The sequence below is a fragment of the Aulonocara stuartgranti genome (genome assembly GCF_965226115.1).
Source record: "Aulonocara stuartgranti genome assembly, chromosome: 12".
NCBI classification, from domain to species: Eukaryota; Metazoa; Chordata; class Actinopteri; order Cichliformes; family Cichlidae; genus Aulonocara; species Aulonocara stuartgranti.
The window spans coordinates 31,071,380-31,093,738 of NC_138948.1; the positions used below are offsets into that span (position 1 = coordinate 31,071,380).

A 22,359-nucleotide genomic window follows, 5' to 3' on the forward strand; every position below is an offset into this window, starting at 1 on the left:
TTTCTACATGTTGACAATTGTAAGAATCCAAGTTTAAAATTGTTTCTTCAATTTATTTTAACCGATTGTTAACATGACCTGACTCGGCAAAGTTTTATGAGAATTGATTCAAAATGTTTTTGAGCTATTGTGTTTGCAGACAGAAAGAACGACACATCGGCAAAAGATACCTAAAACAGAAGAACCACTCTTAGTGGAGGTAGTAAATAAATATATGATAATAATCCACAGAGGAAGACTAAAACATGTTCACTAGTTTTATAAGCGTGTTTATCAAAGCTGTACAGTTGAACATTTTGACATGGGACTCAATGACTCTTTACTCACGTTTGAAGCCAGTCTCAAATGGCCACTAGAGGAACAGCAGCTTTTGTCACCCATGTGCAAAAGCTGCATGTTTATAGTTTATAAAGACTGGAGGTTTGTCCACTATGAAGATTACACCCCATCCAATCCACCACAGGTGCTTTGTCCAGTCTGTGCCACCCCATTAGAAAAAATCCTGGAAATGCCTCTGGCTGAAAGCTTCAAAGTCTCATTTCACGAATCTCCCCCAAATTTTGTTTTCATAAAAGAGCCCGTTGGGGATTGTGAATTATTTTTTGGATGCTGTATAAGAGAAGCAGTGATAGCCCCAAAGACAAATAATAAGAGAGAAACGCATTAATAAAATGGGCAGGGGCAAAAATACAAGGTGTGCTGCCAGGAGCAATGTCTGACTCTGAGTCCTGGAGCTTTGCTTGTTGTCAGGATGGAGAAGCAAGAGACTTTTAGTGACATTGGCTGGATGCTTTTCACAGGCGATGAAGGAGTCTGCCTCGTTGTGTGGGTGTTTAAATGCTGTGTGTCAGTGCAGACTTGATTAGATTGGAACTGCCAGCTGTTGTTTAAAAAAGAATGATAATTGGACAAGGTGTCGAGACCCCACCTCAGGTTTTGTTTCTGCTTTTATCTGTCATTATTTATCTTGCTTCCCTTTAGCATCTACCAGACTGACTTCAGACAACAAAGCCAATGCAGTGCGGTTAGGAAGGGCACCACTGTTCAAGGAGTTGCTGTTTTCTCAGGGGAACATGTTGCCAGGAAACAACAAGTGTACACACGAATACATTTTGGTTCTTGTGGCTCATTTGTTGGCACAAAGTGTTGTCTCTTTACATAAAACACAAGAAAAAAAATTTGTGAAACTTCAGGTGACCGTCGAAGACGATTTGATCTCTTCGATATTTGCATTTGATCCGTTGAAAAGACCAGATTAAAAAACCCTGATTGATTTTTCTAACAAATTGATGAATTCGGGATTTGTGAATAATAACAAGCTAATCGTGGGATTTTTCGCACCTCAGGCACTCACATCGGCCCTCCTTAGCATCCCAGCCTTCTTTTACCTCCACAATGCGCTGTTCCCCACTCTTCCATTGTGTCTGAACCAAGATTGTGGAAGAAATATTACCAAGTGAGGGGTCATCCATCATCAGGGCTGCCCAGGGTATGAAATGCAGGCCAGGCCCTACCAACAATGAGTCCTATCTTGTATGTTAGACCTCATGCTTTTGTATTTATCACCTAAGTGGCTGCACAACGTGTGATTCATTGTACAGTCTTGCTGATACAGCGTGCTGACTACATCTCTGGGCAGTCACTCTGCAGCTCCAACTATGGTTGTGCTCCACACCTCCTTTCCTCACAAGTGGCCACACAGAAGCATTTTCTTTTATTTCTGTTTTTTTTTCCTCTCTCCCACTGACATTGTGCTATGAACTATGTCTGTATGTTGTTGATAGCATTAAGGCGGCTTACTAAAAAGGCCTGCTAGCTAAAGGATGAGTCAGCATGAGAGAGAGAAAAGTTGAAGATGACACCAAGGCATTTACAATGGAGTAGGCCAGAAACAACTTTCTTCAGGCATACATCAAAGGTCAAGAGCTTGACTGCAGAAGTGAGTTGGTGTGGATACACAAGAAGTCATGAGTTCTATAACAGAAATCAATACAAAGATCATCTTTGCATCTGTTAGATATTTATATACATGCATACAAATCTAGATAGAATGCATCATGATGAAAATATTCATACAATCTTCTTGATTAAAATCCTGCAAACTAAGTGGCAATCATTCAGTCCTGTGCAAGAGTCTTCAGCCACCCCTCATGGCTTTATAGTTTGCTAGGAGAATGGGATATAAGTGCTGCGATTTATCGGAACAAATTCAAACATAAATAAAAGTACACTGTAAAAAGCAACAAAAACTGTTTTTGCATCTCTAACACGCCTGAAAGTATTTTGCATGAATACATTTACAACCTCATGCAGATGAGCTGGGCTGAAAATGAGTGAAAAAGTGGCAAATGTCCAATCAAAAACTTGCTGAAGATACATTTTTTAAAAATACAACAAAGTCTGGCTCCTTGGAAGAAAAGCATAAATTTATGAGGGGTGGATTAAGAATGTTGCACAGTACTGTATACTTACAGCAGTTTGTGAAAAAACTCACAAGGATTTCCATTTTTTTAATGTATATGGACACAAACAGCTGCTTTAGTCTGATAGCAATTTTTGAAACCGTCATGAAATTCCCAGCAGTTATTTAGAGTCACCTTCAAACAAGATCCATAACCAGTTTAAATTATACATGTGGTTTTATTTATAGTGTTGTGTAACTGTTTCTAAATAAGTTAATTCACACTATTTCCTATACTTAACTAATTGATTTACAATGAGACTGCTGCTTAGTAGGAGGATGATATAACTCAAAATCTAAAATAAATATCATATCTAACTAATGAGAGTCTGTTTGCATATTGAAAGACAAGGTAAAACTAGAACTGAAAGAAAGACTTCAACTTTATGAATGAACTGTTTCTAAATTTCAATAAGATTAGCCTTAAAAATGTTTACTTACCTCTTTTCCATCTCTGTGTGTTTAAACACCACTTTGCACTCAGTCATTACATGTTATTAATCTCTGGCTCTCTTCTACAGCGTGTCTTTTGTTCTGTCCTCCTCCTATCATCCCCATAGGTCACCGCAGATGGCTGCCCCTCCCCCAGCCTCATTCTGCCATAGGTTTCTTCTTGTTAAAGGGAGTTTTTTCTTCCCACAGTCACCAGCATTTGAATACTAATAAATTGAATTGAATTTGTATCTGTATTACCTATGTTTAACTTCTGGACCAACTTCTTTGAGCTGTGTCACCACAGCTGCAGTGTCAGAGATGTTTTTCAATTTGCTAAACTCCAGAGAGATTTTAGTGAGTACATAAAACTGCCCTCCAAAAGCCCATGCCACCATTCTACAAAACTACTTCCTGCTTGTATCGCTGCATAAATGCTTCCACATTCAATTACTCTTGATCAGATCTTTTTATATGAATCCATGGCACAAACTTCCACTTGCAGCGCATGAAATGCTCTGTGGGTGTATTGTTTTTAAAAGATAACTCTGCTGGCTGCACCGAGCCATCCGCACAGATGCTATTTCCCTGCTTGCTGACTAGAACCATGCTTTTGATGGTGTTATTACAACTGCATGCATTGCTAGACTTTCCTTGGCTACTTTCCTTCCCAAGTTCATTATGCACACAATCTATGACAGAGTACATTAGTTCTACGCACTGTACAGCTGCCAGCCCCTGTAATCTAATAGTAATGTATAAATTTCTTCTGGCAGGCCAATAAAACTCAGATTAGTTTCTCGCCAAAGGTACACTCGTTGCAGCAGTTGACAGACATGTGAAGAGAGCATTAGCATATCATCGGCATGGGTTCTCTGGGGACAGAGTACTTCCCCATCACCTGCACTGTCTAATACACAAAAATGCACAGAAATGCAGTGATTTGGTTAATAACTGTTTGATTTAATGCACACTCGGTCAGACTGGGCTTCTGTATGGGTTCACCAGCATTGCAGGCGGTGGGAGAAAGCAAAAACAAAAGTTATCAAGCAGATTATGTAAATTAGAGTGCAAAATCTGTTTTATGTAGACGATGTTGGGTTTGTTTGTTTTTTAAACCCAGATAACTGTAAATCTTATTACTGTATTTCCCTGCTCATATTTGTATTTGTTTGGTTGTTTTTTTGGCTACAAGACAGTGATAAAGGCAAACAATGCAAAGTTAGCTAGAATTGAATTAAGGGAGAATGAGACAAAAGTACATTTTGCGCATTTTGCTCTTTTGCATTATTCATAAGGTGTTGTTACATATTATTTTTGTGTGAAAATGAATATAAATATTTTTTCTCAGCTGTCGGCTGTTAAATGCTTTAAGCGTTTGCAGGATATTACCTCAGTTGGGAGGCAGTCATTCCAGCACAATAATGCTTTCATTCGCTTTCTGCATTATAAAAAGATGTGGAAGAACATGCACACATACACACACACACAAGGATCCTTATTTTTTTAAACCATTATCAAACATACACTGAGCATATAAAGATGATCTGTATCGTTTAACATCCTCACTGTATGTCAGAGGGTCACCTTCTTTGACGAGGTAGTGGGAGGCAAAATGATGTTTTGTAGATGTTTAACTGCTTTTTCAAGGTCCCTCATATCACCCCCCCCACCACCACCACCACCACCACCACCACCCCTCTGTATTAAGCCCCCACCCTCAAGGCCTGCTCTATATTCATGACATAAATGCTGCTCATACCTAATGTGTGAATAGTTCCCATCGTGCTCCAGTAAACAGTGGCTGCCCTCGCACCACTGGAGCTGCACCAGCACCTTTATTGATCTGTACGCAATAAAGGAGCAGAAAACTACTTCTGGAAATTAGATTTTTATACGACAGAAATATGCCAGCTGATATTGCATTACTTTAGCACATTCGCAGCATTTTTTTCTTAAACAAAGTTAGAAATTAAAATCCAGTCCTGCGGGTGTTGCTGTTTTTCAGGTTTAATCTTCACCCCTGCTGCTATCACCAAAAGGATCTTTGGTAACTAAAAAGAGAAATTTGCCCTCAGGGAAGGTATCCATGAACACTGTGTCTCTCTTACTTTCCTATGCTAAGGTTACTTTATAAGGGGATTGTGCATTCAAGTAAAAAAAAAAAAGAAGAAGAAATTTAGACTCTGCTGATTTACTTTGCTGCTGGTTTCATTTTCCAGACTGACAAACTCACAGTATGAGGCTCCACCCTGTCCCGCTGCTACAGACTGTGGACATATAGTGATATACTTTAGCAGGAGAATAAAATGATAACAATTTTTTCTGCTGGGAAGAAATATTTCTATCAATATTCTCCTGTAGATGCACTCATTTTCTACACATCATCCATTGTATCACATTTGTGGTGATGTGGATCCTGCATTCAATCAAATGTCTTTTGTACTCGTGCACTCATGCTGAGAGTTTGCATTTGTAGTCATACATATTCAATGCAAAGAGAAGCTGCTATGCTGGTGCTTATATGATGCATTGCATTTCTGCGCGAGTCGACCAATTGAAAGAAAACAGACAAATGAACCACATGATTACCTTCAACTGCGTTGTGATCATTTCAGAATAACTGTTGGAAACTATTTCCATGAGCTGCCTGAATGTTGTAAGTTTGGTCGTTTTCACCCGAGACTTTCATTCATGGTTGTGTATAAAATATATTGCATACAAATGCATTCTGCTTTACTGGACCAGCATAAACTAATACCCTGAGCAATTTTCAGAATCTCATACCAGGTATAATTTCACAAGTAGGCATAGTGGTGGCTCATATCGCATGGAAAACAGACGTTTTTGTCAGCTGTTTTTATCTGTGCATAATTACTTTTAAACAATATCGTTTTAAAGTTAAGTGACTTCAAATGCCCATGTGAATAAGCACATGTAAAACTCTGTTTTGCAATATGGTGTGCAATGTCAAAGTTGTGCAATGTCAAATGCATTTAACCCAAACTATCATCATTTTCACAACTGTCCAACCCTAACCAAACCTAAAGGCTAAAGACACTGCTTTCACATCTGTCTGATCAACAAGATCTGTAAGTCCAAGTTTCTGTCCCAAATCATCCATAAATTACATCAATTTCTAACCCTAACCCAGCTTACAAGTACACAGACACTACTGTCACATCTGCCTGCTCCACTAGATCCGTCAGATCCAGGTGGTCAGAATCTTTCTGCCCAAAACCTTTCATTAGCGCTGACCTTTTCTAAATTACAGGCTCTGATGACCGGGACTCTCCTCACATTTGGTGAGTTCACAGGATCTGTCAGAAGCAGGTGGTGGTGATCTTTCTGTCTAAAATTATGCAGGTGCCATTTATAGGCCTTTCCGATGGCCTTGTCAAGCAGAGACAAAATAAATGTCAAGCCTGCAACACATGGTACCAGATCGTATCACCTGACCTGATTTCTCGGTTTGAGGCACAACACATGAAATAATGAAAATACTTTCTCATCTTCAGCTTCCACAACAGTAGAGCTTCATGTTAATGCTTGCTGGTTGGTATTGCTGAAAGTAGTAGATAATAGTGACTGATACATCACTTATCTTTTAGCTAACTGTATTTGGAGTGCAGTCACTCCACAAGAGCTGTTTGATTTCAGCTCCATGTGTTTCTTTCAGGCATAGTAGTTTGCTTGGAATTTAGGAGGGATGAGGTGAAGCCCCTTTGTAGTTCTTGCACCTTCTACTACCAGACTTTGAATGTCAAACAAATGTTGAAGAACACAGGGATGTGTGATATTGGTGTGCTAACTTACTACAGAATAAACATAATAAATGGGACAAATGTCACACCAGTTTTTTTTTCCAGGAGAAAGAACCTTAATGGAAATGTGTTTTCTTTTAATTTTTCTTTCACTTTCCAAGCCCTCATTAAACTTTTGACTTTGAACCTTTGCTCAGATACAAAGATACAAATTTGAAGTTCTTATCCCACTGTTCATAACTGGGTACGTTTGAGATATATACATATATCATATGTGCTTTCACTGTTGTTACAGTAAATATAATGCAATATACTAGAAAAAATGTTAAATAGATATTGTTGATATATTCTAGTATATTTTAGCAACTTCACTCAGCAACTCTGTCTTTGAGTACACTTCTTCAAATATTTAATTTGCCAATCACACTGGGGCAACTTTGTGCAATTAAGTGAGTGGACATGGTCAAGACGACCTGCTGTAATTCAAACCAAGCATCAAAATGGTGAAGAAAGCGATTTTGGAATGGTTGTTAGCGTAAGACGTTCTGGTCTGAGTATTTCAGAAACTGCTGGTCTACTGGGAAATGGGCCACAAAAGCAGAAGGCATGCAGTGTACCACACCTATTAGATGAAAACAGGAAAGACAGAAATATGTCACAACTTTGTCTGATCTGAGTCTCAATTTCTGCTGCAACATTTGAATGTTAGGAATTCCAATTTGGCTGCCTTGTGTCAGTGGTTCATGCTGGTGGTGTAATGGTATGGACGATATTTTCTTGGTGCATATTTGCTTTGGGCCCCTTAATACAAATTGAACATTGTTTAAATGTCTTAACCTACCTGGGTATGCAGTCCATATCGATCCGTTTATGACCACACTGTATCAACCAAGCTCAAATATATATGCACAGTTGTTAGAATGTCGATAATTACACTGATTTTACATTTAAAAGTACTAAATATCATCGCATTTTAGTAACAGCCTGCTCTAACAGTAAGCATTCATGTCTTACTGTTAACATGAAAACTCCACAGGATATCTTATAATCAAACTTTCAGAAACTAGTAGACATTGTAGCAAAAGCAGCCTGGTAATATTCTACTACTGCAGGTTTGTTTTGCAGTTAAATAGCTTCAAAAGGGACACACAGGACATTTTTGCTCTAGCCGCTTGGACGGTTAACCCAACCCTGGAATATGACTCTGAGGTGGATGGCCCTTGGATTTTTAAATAAATAGAATTCTAATGTTGACTCTGCTATGTGACGACACACTTTAATGCTACACAAACATCAACCCTCCAGCAGCAACTGCCAGAGAGCTGAGGCAATGAACTCTCCTCCTGAGGGACATTACTATTGATAACCGAGTTACGAATCATTTAATACCATTAGAGCTACTCTACCCCTGTGCCTCACATGGAAATATCATTCCTATCCTGAATACCCACGCTGTGAGATTATCAAAGGTGATGATGCAGTGGAATGGTGGAAGATTTGTCAAGTTAATAAAATGAGCACTTGGGAGAGCTATTTCATGGCATCACTGAAGTATGTTTAAAGTGAAAGGGAAGAGATGACAACCATGGAAGTTGTGCACGGAGCCCGCTGCTAACTCAAACACATGCTCATTTTGTTGACTGATATCGGTCATAGACAATGCTTTTGATTAATTAATGGTTGTGTTGCTCCTTTCTGAAGAGTAGGATGATGAATTCATCTATATAATCTCATAGTTATCTACAGTAGACTGTGCCAAAATAGATTTTCTGAAGCTAATTAAAAAAAGACTACAGGGAGCTGTATTATGAGCTGCATCATAATATGAGACTTTTATTTATTGCAACATAACAAAACAAACCTAAGTGAGCATTATTTCAACTTACATATATAGCTCTACTGTAAAAAGGAATCCAAAAATAGCCATTAAAACTAAATAAAAACTAAATATGCATGGGTGGGGTGATGCAGCGGGCTCTTCCCTATTTCAGTGACACCAGGACCTGAATGGTAGAGAGAGAACTGGAAAGCTGCCAAATAAAAACTGTTCACTGTAAATAAATGCTTCACAAGCACGCTGCGCCTGGTGAGTCATGACTGGGGTTTTCAATATTGTTTTAAGGTTGTTACCCACTCTAGATTATTATTTGATTTGGTATAAGTACAAGAAATTACATCTTCTAAAATACAAACCAAGAACATATCCTCCGTACCATTACACCACCAACATGAACCTTTGACATAAGGCAGCCAAATTTGAATTCCTAACATTCAAATGTTGCAGCAGAAATTGAGACTCAGCTTGATCTAATTATCTGAAGGCAGTTGGGACCACATTCACCAACAGGCCTGTCTTGAGTTTGCCTGGGAACATCTAAATGATTCAGAGAAGCCTTGGGAGAAAGTGCTGTGGTCCGATGGAACCAAAATCAAGAAGAGAAATGAAGAGAAATGCTTAGTATAATACAAAGACCACCATCATTATAGTCAAACACAAAGGTGAAAATATTATGGTTTGGGGTTGGTTTGTTGATAACCTTACAGGAAGACTTCACTGTATTGAAAAGTCAATGAATGGGGCTATGTACTATAAAATCTTAAACAAGAACCTCCTTCCTTTAGCTAGAACATTGAAGAGACACATGGAACAGTAATGGTTGTGGATAGGTTTTTCAGCTTGTCAATGGCTTAAAAGATACGAAAGGCAACAGAAGAGTGGCTAAAGAAATGCACGTTAAAGTTACTAAGTGGCCTGGTTAGTCTCTAGATCTCAATCCAATAGAAAATCTGTGGGGGGAGCTGAAACGTCAAGTTGAGATGTGTGTAAACTTGGTGACCAATAACTAGACACGCATTACTGCTGTGCTTGCCAAGTTTCTCCACCAAGCCTAACTAATGTTTTATTTAGGGATCAAATATTTATTTGACTTTATTTCAACATGCAAATTCATTTAGAACTTTTATGTAATGTGTTCATTTGGTTCTTTGGTTTATATTGTGTCTCTCTCGACTAAAATGAAAATACCATAAAATTAGAGACTGTTCGTTTCTTTGTAAGTGAAGAAACTTAGAAATTCAGCACAGAATCAAATAATTACTTCCCCCACCTATATGTGTACTAGGGCTGCACGATTAATCGTTAGAAGATCGCGATCTCGATTCATACTTATGTGCAATCTCATTTCCAAATGACAACGATTTAAAAAAAAAAAAAAGACGACGACGACGACGACGACGATTGTACCGCATTTTGATCCGGGACGTAATCTGCATGAAAACAAGCGCTCACTCTTCCTGCTCAACAAATGACAAGGGCGGAGCCTTATACCACGTGATACAGAAGCTGTGCCGTGTGATGCTAAAATTAGTAGGTAAAAAACAACGGAGAGCACGTCAGGGATGACGAGAAAGTGACAGGAGAAAATCCGTCCCGGTCAACCACCCAAACATCAATAACGGGAACCTTATACAGCGCTTCCCTATACACGTCGAACTCCCGCAGGCACAAAGAAATTACGGAGGCTATCACTTATCACCTGACCAAAGATATGGCTCCCATCTACACTGTGCAAAACGAGGGATTTAGGAAAATGATCAACACCCTAGACAAACGCTACACAGTGCCGTCCCGCAACTATTTTTCTATTGTTGCACTACCTGCTCTATACACGCAGTGTCGAGCAACGGTGGAGATGGAATTTCAAGCAGTACAACATTTTGCGGCAACAACAAAACGTAAGACATTTGTTGTTTTTATGTTTATTTATTGTTTTTATGTTCAGTCTCAACTGTTACGAAGTTGATGTGCAGTTAATAAGCGCAATAAATATTTATACTGGAAAAGAAAATCGTGAGAGAATCGTGATCTCAATTCTAAGCCAAATAATTGTGATTCTCATTTTATGCAAAATCGTGCAGTTCTAATGTGTACCATTACCCAGGATAAGGGAAACTGCGTGCTTTCTTTAGTACTTGTTTTAATCTATTCCCCTTTTTATCTTCTATATTCTTCCATTTTTTATGGTAAACTAGCGAACTTGAGTGTTGTAGCATTTTTCAAAATAAGCACATAAAATTCCACTGCTTGGGTCAGTTTAAGTGGGGCCACCAGGCTTGATGGAAACCCTGCTTAGAGCTTGTTGAGTCCATTATGGTTTATCTATCTTCTAGTCCGCAAATATAAATTTTTCAGCTAGGTGGTTGATATATTTAGTCTGTAAGGGACCAAAAATTTTCGTATTTGGTGGAGACCAAAACATACAGCAGAAATTAGAAGAGAAATAACAATTTAACATAAACTAGAGACAAAGGAGATTGCAAAGAAAAGCGTCTGGACTTCTTTAAGTTGCTTGAAGACGTTTCGCCTCTCATCCGAGAAGCTTCTTCAGTTCTAAGGTCAAATGGTGGGGAGTCCCAGATTTAAACCTAGTGGGAGTATCCCCCCACAGAGGGACAAAAGCACCCCCTGATGATCCTCTAATCGCCTGAGCCAAGGTGTGAAAATGGGTGTGGGTACCAATCAGCCAGAGTTTTGGGTGAGCTCATTGTGAAACCTGGCCCCACCTTATCATGCGAATTCCTGAGGTCAGATGGCCCAGGATGTGAGTGGGCGTTAAGGCGTCTGGGGAGGGAACTCAAAACTGGATTATAGATGGCAGACAGTTGGTGTCGTAAACCACCGCCTCTGTTCAAAGATGGTCGCTCACAGTGGACATAGATGGCTTCTTTCACTCCTCTTTCAAACCATCTGTCCTCTCTGTCCAAAATGTGAACATTGGCATCCTCGAAAGAGTGTCCTTTTATTCTTAAGAGGCAGATGGACTGTTGAGTCTTGTCCTGTGGAGGTGGCTCTTCTGTGTTGTGCCATGCGCTTGTGAAGTGGCTGTTTGGTCTCTCCAATGTAGAGGTCTGAGCATCAACTTCACAGGGCAACACCCTGTGAAGTTGAGGCATACAACGATGTGTCCCGCTGGTAAAATTTCTGGGCTGCCTTTCCTCATAACAGCCATCCCTCAAGACTTTCTTCATTTAAAGCAATGAATTATCAGGGATTATAACATCTAGTCCTTTACTGAATCATTAGTGAACTTTGAGCACTCGTCAGGAGGGCAAACACAAATTTACATTATACTAATGTTGGTAATGTTTGAATATGTAACTTTGCACCTTTTTGGCAACATGCTAACCATAGCATCTCTGTCAAATGCTAACAGTTCAAGTGTTCTGTTGACGTTTTTTCTTTCAGCACCTAGTCACCTCAAAAATGTAAACAAGCAAAACACTGTAATTGTCACGGTCCCCGTGCCTGCTCGGCTGGCCCTGTGTGGCTACATGTTATGTTTTGTCTTTTCTCTCTCTCCTCTCTTTCTGCTCGCTGCCTGGGCGGAGCTCATTGTGAGCTCCCGGCCTCCACCACCTGTAGGCAATCACCTGTGGCTCCTCACCCTGTTTGCTCCCGCTACTTAAGGCAGTGACTGAGAGCACCTCGCCGCTGGACTATTGAATAACGCTCGTCAGTGCTACTTTAGCCTCAGCCAGTTTTGAGCTCTGTCCGTAAAAGTTCCGTGCTAACCCTTGTTCTCTGTATGCAGATTTCTCGTGTTTTGGTTTGGAGACTCTGGACGCTTTTCCCGACCCCGCTCTGCACCCCTGGGAACCCTGGCCCCCTTCTCCCTCACCTGTATATAGTGCACCTGGAGTGTGTAAATAAACCTGTTTTTCTGAGACTTCAGTCTGCGCCGAGTCCTCCCTGCTCCTCCGTGACAGTAATACTGTTAGGTATGTTTATAGCTGAATAGAAATAAACTACCGTCCAACTCCAACACTGATAAAAAAAACTAGCAGCAAAACAAACCTTTTTCACAATAAAGCACAAAGGCAGATACACAGCAAACATGTGCTTTTTGATATACTATTGAACTGTGATGCTCTAAAACACTCTAGCACTATGTAGCTCAGACCTAACAAGGACTGCTTTCACAACGCTAGGGTTAAGGGTGGATTCCCACTGGGGCTACATATGCTGATATGATATGCAAGCTCATCGTACTATCATGCACTTTGAATGAAAGCCCCATATCAAATGGCATATGTTAGAGAACGGCTGCACTCTAAAACATATTAGCATTCCTAATGCAGCCTTTTGTCTATATAATATACTGTTTGGTGTTTCCTCATGGGTGCCTACCCCATCGGATGTGTTTGATGAAAAAAAACCCCACAAAAGTTTCAATAAAATAAAGCATCAGTGGTAATCAAGTCATGATTGTCAGCCTCTCAAATCTATGTAAATATTTCTTTTGAAATATTGTGCATCAATGGTCAAGAATCACACAGGAAGAAAACCTTTCAGAATAGGCAGGGTACTAATTTCTCCCATGTCAATAGTCTCAGTGAAGCGGAATGCAAAAGACCCACAGGACATGCTGCTTTTTAAATAACAGACATGCCCTTTTAGTCCAAAGATATGCCCCATTGTTTATGCATAGTGTTCCTTCATGCAGAACATGTGTGTAATATCAGCTGATCAAAACCAACTTCTATCACATATTGCTAACAAAACAATCAGCTGCATATTTATTCCTGCAGCTTCAATCTGCTTTTCTCCCCCCCCCCACCCACCACCACCAAAAAAAAAAAAAAGAGTGTCTCTTGGACTGTTACATATTCCATATGTCACTGTTAGGAGTGTAGCTTTGTGATTTGTATCCCAGGAGGGCAGATTACATTTCCTCCATGGATTTCTGCTTTAGTGTCCATTGGGAACCTAATCAATTACAGTAGTGCAACTATCAGTATAGTAAGGTCTGATGATAATGTTCCTGGCTATGTTAATACGGTTATACACTTAGCTTTCATTAACACTGATAAGTTCAGTTTCATTGTCTGGGAGTTGTGAAAAGGTATTCTGGATAAAAAGGGATATTATTAAATATCTGATGTTACAATGACATGTACACTAACTCTAAGACTGTCACGGTCCTGGGTCTCCTGACCCAGCGTTTTTAGTTCTTTGTGATTTTTGTATTATTGTACTTGTGTGTGATTTATTCTATGGCTTCTAGTTTTGATCCCTTGCCCTTCATGTCTCTCTGTGTCCCCTCTGTTCTGTGTAATTGTGTGTCTTTGCATGTTTGAGTTTCTTGTTTTCTGTCACTCTGCATTGTGCATTATGTTCTCATGGTTGGTTTTTTGTTACTCTCTCTAGTCTAGTCTCTTGTGTTCCCAGCTGAGTATTTCCCTGTGTATTTTGGTTCTTAGACCTCTGCCTTATGGTTTATGTCTCTGTATTTCTTAGTTGCTGTCTCCACTGTGTCAAGTTCGCGTCTCTGTGTGATACTTCCTGTTTTACTTTGATGGTCCGTGTCTCATGTGAATGCGTCCTGCTTTGCTTGTCTCGTCAGTCCTGATTTCTCCCAGCTGTGCCCTCCTTCTGTGTCTCATTCCCCTCGTTACTTCCCAGTGTATTTAAACCCTGTGTTTCTCTGAGTCAGTGTCGCGTCGTCCCTCTTGCTGTGTGGATCTCCCTGTGTGTCTCTCTGTGAGTTTTCCAAGTTCCCAGTTTAGATTAGTTTGTATGTTTTTTCCCTGCCAGCAAATAAAGCTGAGTTTTTTTTTTTTTTTTTTTTTTTTCTTTTTTTAAATGACATCAGAAACAGCAGTATGCGACATTACGTGATGGCAGAGCTTCAGTTCATCCTTTGTCATTTTTTTTTTTTTTTTTTTTTTTTTTAATAAATAGGACAGGGGGAATGAATGAGAGAGAGAGGGGGAGAGAAAGAAAGAAAACCCAAGGGGAGAAGAGACGGTGAGAAGGGGGGGGAAGAGAGACAAAAAAAAAAAAAAAAAAAACTCCTGGGTCACCTGTATGGAGAAAAAACAAACAAACAAACAAACAAACAAACAAACAAACAAACAGAGGAGACAGCAAACAACAAAGAGCAACATAATAATAGAGAAAACAAAGCACCATCACAATAAACTAGCTAGTCATAGATATCAGTATTTACTAAGTAATAAACGATATTGTGCAGCACGCAAGATAGACAGCGCACAGTGTGCTTTGAGGCAGCAGCCAAGAAAGCTTTAGTCCGCGTCTGTGAATACCCATGTGTGCATACCTGTGTGGATCAGCATGCTTGCATTCCAAAGGTTTCTCCATGTAATGATCTGCTAGGGAGTGTGGGGGGGCCACAGCCCCGTCCTCCAGGGTGTGAAGCGGGTATGGAGGAGATCAAAACTCCAGACATCCAGAGGCCCCCAGAACACAAGAGACCATGGAAGACCAACAGAGGGGCAGCCGCGCCACTGTTCCAGTAAGAGCTGAGGAGAGTCCCAGATGAGGGCTCACTCAGCAGCCGCGGAGCAGAAGCCAGGGGGGGTTGCAGTGACGCGCCCGTGAGCTCCGCCGGCCCCCAGCTGCGCCTGAGTGACCGAGCCCTAGGCCGAGAGGCCGGGGGCACCCCACCTCCAAAGGGGCCCGAGCGAGCCCCAGGCCCCAGGCCCCGACAAGCGGCCGCCAAGGAGTGAGCCGGTGTGTACCCGGACGCCCACCCCCAGACACAAAGAACCACCAACACACCGACACCTGAGGGAGTCCGCCACCGGCAGGGGAAGTGGTGGTGGGTGGAGATAGGCCTCCAAACCTTGGAGGGCCTGAGGTGTCCCCAGAGAGGTGGCGTCTGATACCCAACCTGACATATAGACACAGACATACAGGCACACACAGACACAAACATCCATTCCCACCCTCATGCTCTCATATGCACTCACTCCACACTCAACCAACGTGGAGACAGACATAAAGAGACGCTGTACACACAATCACACTCCCCAAGCGTACTCTACAAACCGGGTCTAGGTACCCTTGCCCCTGGAGGGGGGAATTGCACCCAGACCCAGGTGGTGTTACCCTTTTCCCTGCGGTGGGGAGAGGCAGACCACCCCGACTCCGCAGCAGCAGGGAGGCCCCACACCCCAGACCGCAGTCGGACGGCCAACTCCTCCTCCTAACCCTCAGTGTCGCGTCGTCCCTCTTGCTGTGTGGATCTCCCTGTGTGTCTCTCTGTGAGTTTTCCAAGTTCCCAGTTTAGATTAGTTTGTATGTTTTTTCCCTGCCAGCAAATAAAGCTGAGTTTTGAGTTCACCTCCCTGAGTCTGTGAGTCCTGCACTTTGGGTCCAACTCCTGCCTGCCGCACAGCGATTCATGACAAAGACTAGAGTTCTGTTACCAGCTGCTAATATCACCATGCTTGTACTATACCTGCTTGTTGGAATACTAAAATTTGTTAGTTATAGTACTTATTAGGTTTGCAAGTGTCCATACATTACACATTTGATGTCACCAAATACAACATTTTGAGCTGGAAGATATGAAATATTTGTCCAGTGTTCTTTTCGTATACTCCTGGATATTGTGCACATTTGATGTGCATTTGATGAAACACTTAGATACTTGCACACCTTGTATATCAGTTAATATATAGTAGCATTTATTCTACTTCAAGCTCTTTGAATGTGTTACAAAGTCTCTTACAAATTAGAGCATGCTGTAGGTATTATAGGTACTGCACTGCAGTGGTTTGTATGATATCTATCTAATAGACTCTAATTTGTTCATGTAAATAGAGAGTCCTCTTCACACACTGAGGTTAACTATGGAGTTCCACAGGGTTCAGCACTAGGACCAATTCTGTTTACATTATACATGCTTCCCTTAGGCAGTATCATTAGAAGACATAGCATACATTTTCACTGCTATGCAGATGACACCCAACTCTATCTGTCCATGAAGCCAGATAACACACACCAATTAGTTAAACTGCAGGAATGTCTTAAAGACATAAAGACCTGGATGGCCTCTAACTTTCTGCTTCTTAATTCAGATAAAACGGAGGTTATTGTACTCAGCCCTGAAAATCTTAGAAATATGGTATCTAACCAGATTCTTACTCTGGATGGCATTACCTTGGCCTCCAGTAACGCTGTGAGGAACCTTGGAGTCATTTTTGAACAAGATATGTCCTTCAATGCACATATTAAACAAATATGTAAGACTGCTTTCTTCCATTTGCGCAACATCTCTAAAATTAGAAATATCCTGTCAGAGTGATATTGAAAAACTAGTTCATGCATTTATTACTTCCAGGCTGGACTACTGTAATTCATTATTATCAGGATGTCCAAAAAACTCGCTGAAAAGCCTTCAGTTAATCCAAAATGCTGCAGCAAGAGTCCTGACAGGGACTAGAAAGAGAGAGCATATTTCTCCTGTTTTGGCTTCCCTTCATTGGCTCCCTGTTAAATCCAGAATTGAATTCAAAATCCTGCTCCTCATATACAAGGTCTTAAATTATCAGGCCCCATCTTATTTTAATGACCTTGTAGTACCATATCACCCTATTAGAGCACTTCACTCTCACACTGCAGGCTTACTTGTTGTTCCGAGAGTATTTAAAAGTAGAATGGGAGGGAGAGCCTTCAGTTTTCAGGCCCCTCTTCTGTGGAACCAGCTTCCAGTTTGGATTTGGGAGACAGACACTATCTCTACTTTTAAGATTAGGCTTCAAACTTTCCTTTTTGCTAAATTATATAGTTAGGCTGGGGGATTCCCATGATGCATTGAGTTTTTCCTTTCCAGTCCTTTCTCACTCACTATGTGTTAATAGACCTCTCTGTATTGAATCATGTTCGTTATTAATCTCTGTCTCTCTTCCACAGCATGTCTTTTATCCTGTCTTCCTTCTCTCACCCCAACCGGTCACAGCAGATGCCCGCCCCTCCCTGAGCCTGGTTCTGCTGGAGGTTTCTTCCTGTTAAAAGTGTTTTTCCTTCCCACTGTCACCAAAGTGCTTGCTCATAGAGGGTCATATGATTGTTGGGGTTTTCTCTGTATGTATTATTGTAGGGTCTACCTTACAATATAAAGCACCTTGAGGCGACTGTTGTTGTGATTTGGAGCTATATAAATAAAACTGAATTGAAATTGAATATATCCATTATAGATTATTTCCATAATAATATGTAATATACAGAGTATATAGACATGGTATCCCCACAGAACAAATGGATGCTGTTTTGTTTGGTACCAAGGCAAGTCTAATGTTTTACCCTCTGAACATCCACAAAGACTTACCCTTAGGGTTAAGTTTAATTTAGATATCTCCTTTCAAATTAACTATATCACATGTATTTTGGCCTTACATCTCTTCATTAGAAAGATATCATTTAGATATGCTAACTAGGTAAAAATTCCATTTAAAGTTATAGATATGAACAGTAATCCTCACATAAAGCAGGTCACAAGTGACATGTAAAAACTTTAAACGTGTTTTGGTATCAGACCAAATGACATGCATTTATTCTATGAGGGCACTGACTCTGATTATAAGTAGAGTTCTTGGTAATTAAAAAAATAGTCATGGAGATTTTTCCTAAATAAACAGAAATATTAACCAGTTTGAGAAGCTGGCGGAAAATACTGGGGCTCACCAGTGCCAGTAGGATACATCTCTTGTAAACAATGGATAGCAGCACATAATTGGGTAATTCATTTGAATAAGATAAGATAATTGTGTCTGGTCAGACTGGCCTTCTTTGTCACACAGCTATTATGGTACTAGATACTGTGAGGTAGAAAAAAAAACAAAAAAACAAAAACAAAGATATATAAAAATAAATTTCTGGAATGTATTGAGCAACCCATTTTTAAGAGTATAAGGATGTATATTCACAGGGTTTTGATTTACTGTCTTAAAGCTCTACAAGCAGCTCTAGCAAAGAATTATATCTGCACTTTATCAAAACAGCTCTTTTATTAAAACCTCATCAGAACTGTGCTGAAGCACAGTTGTGTTTACTGGGTTATGTAACAATTTACAGATGCAATTAGCAATTTAGTCTGTGATGACAGCGCAGCTTAAATTTAAAGCATAGAGCAGTGGAGGATAACATGCATGTAAATGTACAAAGACAGCTCAGCATATGAGTTTTTCTGCATTTAGCCTTCACTGCAGTATGTGTGTGTGTGTGTGTGTGTGTGTGTCTGTTTTCATTGTTCTACATTCAATCTTTTTCCACGGTCCAAGCATAGTACAGCAGGATTAAAGATGCATGAGATTATCTCCATGTTCAGCTGGGTGGAATGAAGAGTGATCATGTTGAACACAGTGACCTTGTTCTAAGAGTTATTGGCTTCCTCTCACCTTTGCAGAGGGCTTCTGTATTTAACATTGTACGGGACTACTTAATTAGCACCTTGGTTTACTGCCAAACTATTGTCCGTGAGCACAGTCTCTCCCTGACTGCTATCCTATTAACATTGTTAGACTTGTACTTGTATATACTGTATCCTAACATGGTTTGTATTACTGTTTACTGTGATAATTGCACAAAAATACATGGTTCAACATAAAATTCTCAAATGTTTTCCTTACGGTTCTTATGAAATATATCTTTTTGTTTTAGTGTTTTGTATTTTTTTTTATGTATTCTTCACTAAATACAAAACAGTATCAGTACTAGGATGTGGATGACTATGAAATGTAAATTTAAAAAGTTAAATTAAATCAATATATTTGAGCCAAATAGCATGCAGACCTTTTTCCTTCTCCTTTGCAGAACATGTCAACTCCACAACAAAATATCAACAAATCAATAGTTTTAAAGCGAGAACCTTCTTCCTGTGAGACATTGAATATTTTTTCAAAAAAACCTGCTAAATTACTAGCAACGGCACTGTTCTTATAGATAACCACCCTAAACAAGTTGACTGTCAAAAACCTAAAACTGTCGACAGGACAATCCTGAACAGCAAATCAGGTTTATTCTTAATCTTTGTAAAATGGATACTGAAACTATGCTTTACTGTCCAAGAGGTGTACACCAGCAGGTGCGCAATGGGCTACAAAAGTAGTACACCTAGCAGATTTTCTTGCTTACAATATGCACATGACAAGCAATTATCATTTGAGTGAAAGGGAGCCATTCTTGACTCCACTATCTAGTTCCCAAAGTACATCCTTGGTAGCCTGTCATAAATGATTACAGTGAACAGCTTGGGTAGTAATTTTAGCTTTCATTCATTGTTTCTAACCTAGCTACCTGTCTGGAAGCTCATGTTCTTTTTCTCATTAGACCTACTTTTTGCAGTGTTGCTGGATTTTTCTGTCCACCTAATAACAGCTGGTGTACTTTTCATTTTAACTCACCATGTACTGGTAAACACCAATCCTAGAGGGAAAAATCTGGTTCCTTTCCTCTAATACCAGCTTGCTGCTAACTTTGTGTTCCAGTCAGGGTTGGGCATGTAGAGTCAGATGGTTTTATCAGAACATTTTTGGCTGGAAACAGCTGTCTTCTCTCATTAAGTTGTGCAGTACTACGCCAACACAATGTGGTGAAAGATGCTAAAATGTTTTTGCAGAGTTAAGGGAAATATCAGAGACAGCTTCTTATTCTGTGTGTTCATCACTCTCAAGGACTTCATCACTTTAAGATTAGAGAAAGTAATTTCAGACATTTAGAAAGTTATAATTTTTTATTTTTTTCAGAACTACTGATTATTGCAGGAGCAAAGAGCTTAGAGTTAACTGTGATCATCTCTAACTAACCTTCCACGTAGGTACACGTTTTTTGAATTCTGTGTTTGAGTCATCATTTGATGATAGATACCGCTGACTGGTAATATTTGAATGCTCCTCTTCTTCCTTTCTCTTTACAGAGTTAACAGTGAAAGGATAATGAACTGCTTTTTGAGATAGCAAAATCAGAAGTTGCATGAACAGCGGAGACGCTTTCTGTGGCAGTGAGATTCAGTGCAGATCTCATCCATCATTTATGCATGACTCTCCATTACAGGTTCATTTGAATGAGAGGATGGTATATCCCCCTCGATTTTTTTGAGATCTAAAGGTCAGTGATTGAATACAGTCCTCATGCTGAAAGTAATCTGATTTTCCTCTCATAGTTGTGCAGTAATGCCTGGGCTCTTGGAGTTCAGTAAATAACAGAGCAGACTTAGTATGCCACAGAATTGTTGCATTAATCTTTCTGTGGAATTGGTGGGATTACTCTCTGTCAATTTACAATTTGGAGCTGGGTTTACTATTCAAAGCTTTGCAACATTCTCTCTTCCACAAACCTGGTGCATTTTGCAGCTTATTTGATTGAGCCCAGCATGTGCTGAACCACCTCTAGTGTCTGGATAGCTATTGTATCATTTGACAAGATGTTGAGAGGAGGAAATGAGCCTTGGCATAATGATCATCCTGTGGTTTTACGCACCTGGCCACTGGTTTGTACAGAGTCTTTCAAAGTAACTTGAATTGGTCTCCACACCAGTTTGGCTTGGCTGAAAACGGGCAAACATTTTCATATGAATAAATGACACACTAGCTTTGAATATTAAATTACTAAGATATCCATATTTTAATAAGAGTAACGTAACACCTTGTTTATTTTTAGATGCTTTGTTCTCGATGTTTTTTTTTATACATGCAATGATAAAGTAGTCACATAAAGTGAAATATTTCAATTTTTTTTATGTTAAATTCTGCTGATTATGGCTTTTTGTACCTACAATAATCATAAATTCTATATCAAATTCAATAATGCCTTCTTAATAACTTGGCCTTTAATCAGGTTTGTGTTTGACAATGAAAAGTCGCAGCAGCCATTTTTCAAATGGCTATGCTCTCATAGTAAAGGTAGCACTAGTCCAGAAATGTTAGCATCAGTGAAGATTTTACTGCTTCTGAGTAAAAAAGATACTTTAACTGTTCGTTAACATGTTATTATGTTAGCTCTGTTCATTCTGTGATATGAGTTATACTGTTGGAATCTGTGCAATGCTAGTATTCATTTAAGTTTTTGTTTATATGGATAACATGAGAGGAACATTAAGAAAACAATAACTACATGAGCAAATTTGATTCAGTTTGCACATGCAAGATTCATGTGGCCAGAAGCCTGTGATTTTCATTAGGTCTGTTAAATTACTAAATGTAAATCTGTGATTGTAACATTTACAGACCAGCTGACTGCCTGCCTCCTTCCGCTTCAACTTTTCACTGCACTTCCACCCCAGACTCCCAATTCCCATGTCACATTTCTCTACAGCTCAAACTGCTGTAGAACGTTGCAATCCACACTTAGTATGCCACGGTACCATTACATCAGTCTTTCCCTGAAATTACTGAACACATTCAATACATGATTTTGTGTCAGTGAAGCAGCTTTTAAAGCATTATCTGTCATACTGGCCAGATGAATGGGAAAAAATTAGCATGCCTCGCACACACCTCATTTGAATGACCACTGAAGGGACATATTTACAAAAGGACACGTAGGCTCTTTATAGTCCCGTCTGAACGAGACATCAGACGGCTTTGATAACAGCAGCCTGGTGGCCACCCCAGCTGGGGGGCTCAGATCAACCAAGAGAGACAGCTGGGGGCCCAGCAGAATAGACCATCCATGGCACAGCGTGAACTCTGCATCATCCCTGACTGTTTTTCTTTCCCCTCCTCTGTTTTTAGGCTCTGGAGAACAAACTGATGGGTGATGAAATGGGTTTGGATCAGAGTGAGCTGCGGTTTAACTCACCAGTGCTGACAGGATTTGGCATTTAGGTGTGCAATTATTTATTTAGCTCCTTTTTCCTTCCTCACATGAGGACAATTGTTTTTCATGCCTATATACGT

The 22,359-nt window shown here is 40.0% G+C and overlaps 1 long non-coding RNA gene across 1 annotated transcript; it reads left to right on the plus strand.

Moving 5' to 3' along the window:
* The first annotated feature begins 9,865 nt into the window (after positions 1-9,865).
* On the plus strand, positions 9,866-19,193 carry LOC309719099. Its single transcript, XR_014280142.1, has 3 exons — positions 9,866-12,169; positions 12,249-12,435; positions 17,378-19,193. It is a non-coding gene; the product is annotated as an uncharacterized lncRNA (long non-coding RNA).
* Positions 19,194-22,359: the final 3,166 nt, after the last annotated feature.